The sequence below is a fragment of the Notothenia coriiceps genome, unplaced genomic scaffold (genome assembly GCF_000735185.1).
Source record: "Notothenia coriiceps isolate Sejong01 unplaced genomic scaffold, NC01 NC01_scaffold00009009, whole genome shotgun sequence".
NCBI lineage: Eukaryota > Metazoa > Chordata > Actinopteri > Perciformes > Nototheniidae > Notothenia > Notothenia coriiceps.
Genome location: NW_011341710.1, coordinates 74,769 through 78,765, shown reverse-complemented (window position 1 = coordinate 78,765; position 3,997 = coordinate 74,769). Strand labels below are relative to the sequence as shown.

General features: G+C 37.7%; 1 protein-coding gene across 1 annotated transcript in view; it reads left to right on the top strand.

The window, feature by feature from the left end:
• The window catches only part of LOC104945015 (protein cornichon homolog 3-like), a 90,187-nt gene that overhangs the window by 28,182 nt on the left and 58,008 nt on the right, over window positions 1–3,997 (top strand). The gene's annotated exons all lie outside the window — the stretch shown is intronic.

The following is a 3,997-nucleotide window of genomic DNA, read 5'->3' as shown; positions in this document are numbered from 1 at the left end:
GCACCCATAGAGTACAACCCTGTGCCAACATGTTCTCTCTCTCTCTCTCTCTCTCTCTCTCTCTCTCTCTCTCTCTCTCTCTCTCTCTCTCTCTCTCTCAGACACACACAAATCCACACACTGGTGTTTGAACAGGCCACATGCAGTGGGACGAAAGCAAATTACGATAGCTTTTTATGGCAAAGCTGATTTTACGTTTCTGATGTGGGCTTGTCTCTTCTTTTCCAACAGATAAAGTGTGTGTTTGTCTCTCAGCTTGTGTGTTTGTGTGTGTTAATAATGGTTAACCCCATTATCACCATAGGGGTATCCAAGGTTTTCCCTGTACACCGCTGTGCTCTCAATAAGGAGTAAGATCAGAACTGATTTTTGTCCATTATCTGAATCTGGAACATTCCTGGGTCACCACTTTCGTATGATTATAAAAGGACAACCCACGAGGAAAGAAATCAGCATTTTGCGTAATGAAGTAATTAATGACACCAAAGCCCTTTCCTCCCCATGCTAATGTCTTACTGGGGTAATGTGCCTTTGGAGAGCATTTGCTACACCGCTGTTATTAATGTTATTAATGTTATTAATGAGGGTTGCCTGGAGAGCTGCTCTGGTCTGCACTGATCAAGCTTTGCATAATTCAAACACTGCTACCAGCCCCTGGTTAGTCTAATGGACGTGATATCAAAGTGGAAGCACAATCCAGTGTTGTTAATATGTAACAATTAATAAGTCTACGTTGCTGCTAAGAAGAGATTAATGTATTTTTCTTTATGGGATAAGCTTTTGTTGTTTTTTGGACGTTTAGCTGCAATCAGATATCAGACATGCATTTTTTGATTACCTTTGCTGGTAAGAAGCAGTAAGCCTTGTGATGGGCGCCTACAGGTGGGACATCTCACAGTTACCAGAAGTAGAACCCCGGCTGAGCAGTGTGTGGGACCACCTTTGCCTGATGAAAAAAAGAGAGTTTATTGAGTTTCTTCAACAGAAAAAAAAATTAAATTGACGTGTTATCATTGACGGGTGAATATATCCGATGGAAGAAAAAGGATGTGAAAGCACAATAAACTCAGACTGAGACATGAAGCGTTATCTATTATGTGCAGTTGAATAATTCGTTCATTTAATAATCAATGCCAATTCCAAACAGATGTATGGACCTAATTGTGTTTTCAGAATATATTACATATTATGTTTTAGGAGATCTTTGAATTCTTGATTATGTACAATCCGTGTATAGTTTCCAGAATATGTGAATATAACAAACTGATGAAATTGAAATGCTACTTGGAGGATATATGAATTGTTGAATGCTTATTCACAGGAATAAAAGATGTGTGCCATGTCTATTTACCATACAGTATGTAAGCTTTAACACTACTACTACTGTTGCCTATGTTCACTTCCTGAGTGCTATGAAGGAACAGGCGGTTCCCTAAAATGACAGGTGACCAACAGCAACATCTGCTGAGCTGGAGAATACAACAAGGTGAACAAACAGCAGCCACCAGGCCTCGTGTGCAGTCCATTAGTGGCTTCAAGCATCCTTCACCTTTCCCCCACTTTGTGAGCAACTGACTGAGGGCTTCACAGCTTTCAAAACAGCAGATTATTACAGATGATAGTCCACACGATGAGGAAGTGCAGTGACCCCCGATTTGCTGTTGTGCGAGAGCTGTTGTTGAGACATCAGTGTGATTGAGCCGCCTGTAGGGACACTTAACAAGAGTCATAAAAAAGTGTGAACATTTTGTGATAAAAGTCCACTTGAAGAGCACATACTGTACCTGTGCCATGTGGCTCTTGAAAAGCAGGCCATCATCATTATTGTCTGTAAAGGACCAAAGGTACATGGTACATGGAAAAATAACCTACAAAAGCAATTTCATGTACAGTACACTCTAACTGTAGCAAATCGTATGGAGACTTCCATCTCTTGCTATACCGTGACATTGCGGTTAAAATACATTTGTAGTCTATATTTTTGTAAATACATCCTCTGTGATTCAAAATATCTACATATATTTGTATCCAATACCATTCAATTCAACTTTCTACATTTTAAACAAATCAGACCCTTCTTAACTGCCAATGCTGCAAAGTCATATCTCCACTGTATGATTCTATCCCACATTGAATACTGTTTGACAAACTGGTCGTTTGCTTGTGCCACAAACCTGAAACCAATAAGAACCTTGATAGCTCTCTTGAACAGCTGTACAAGAGAGCTATCAAGGTGTTTGACAAAAAGCCACAGTCATACCACCACTGTATCATCCTTGAAAAACACAATTTCTTGAGTTTTGACCATTTTAAGTCTTTTAAGCGTTTTTGGGACGCTGGACGCTGCACTAGGTCAGAAACCAGAGGAGACTGTGAAGTCCACCGTAGAGTAGACGGACCACTTTTGGACAAAATGTCCTCTCCATTAAAGGCAGCTCATTGTGGAATAGCCTTCCTACTGAGATACGGGATTGTCCCACTCTCAATAGTTTTAAAGGACAACTTAAAGAATGGTTGAGCAACAAACAGACGTGTAATCACCGCTAAATGCACTTTAATACAGGGGTATCTCCTCTTGCACTTTATGTAGCACTTTTATCTTATCTTGCACTTTATATATCATAGCTGCTACATTGTACTGCCATGTGGTAAATGCTTGTATGCTGCTCATGCTCTTTCTGCATGTCATGTATTTATTTTTGCCATGTATATAAATGTCATGTTCTTGTATGTTGTATGTGACGGGACTACGGATGGAAATTAGCTTAAAGCTCAAATCCGGCTCACTTACACTTGTAAGCATTGTTTTGTTTTAAAGTGTTCATCGATATGCACTGTCCCGGTTCAAATAAACGATTAAATAAAATAAAAATTAAATATAGGTAATGTATGTATAGAGTATATATATATATATATATATATATAATATTTGTGTGCAAAACGACACAAGTTATCATATTTTAAGTATTTTTATGTATGAATGGAAACTTGTACTGTTACAACATAGGAGATTCTCTTTTGGATACAAATAAAGTTTTTATCTGATTTATTTGTTAATAATCTTTTTAGTAGTTATACACTGAGAAAACTGAAACATTGACTTTAAACAAATGTGTAACGTCACAAATGTTCACATAACTGTATTAGATTAGTTGAAAGCAATAATATGAAGTTGAACCTAATATTTTGTATTTAAACTTAATATTATTGCTTTTAACTAACATAATACAGTTATGTGAAATGTGTTGACATAATCCATTTAATTACAGTCAATGTTTTTTCAGTGTGTAGTTTTATAGTTTGCGAAATTACCATTAACAGTGAATTCAGCTATACATGTGGATTGGTCCTGAACTCTCATTCCAATAACAACGAAGAGCCTTCACCTGGCTGTGGGCGATGCAAGGGCCATGTTCAAAGTTCAGAGGTTAGACCTGGGAGTGGAGAAGATATTGCAAGAAGGGGCAAAACACAATTGATAGTAAACATTTGCATAGGAAGAGGAAGGGATTCGCTCTGTGCTAACTTGATTTTTATAGTTGGCTTACATGAAACACTAACAAATATGCAATTTTTACAATAGACTTTTTGACTTTTAGTAATGAAAGTAAACACGTTTTAATAATGAACAAAGTGTATGCTGAAAAAATTGCAATCCTTTTCCAATTAGAAACGTAATTTGATTAAAAAGAAAATTATTAAACATTTGGTAGGCTGATTTATGATGAAAATGTGTAGAAGTGCTTATAGGATTATGTCTGTGTATGTATCCAAACATGCAGACAGGAGTCCTGTTTAAACATCCCATCAGATAAACTGCTGTGTTTGTAGCTGCAGAAGCTGCCAGGCCACTCAGGGAGAGTAGATAGACTATTATCATGATCACTCTCCTGTCACACTGTCACACATCAATGCAGCCAGGCCATTAGGGAGTTATACAGGTAATGTAATTTACCGCGGGGGGTATGTCAGGCTACGTAACACCTGCATAACCCTG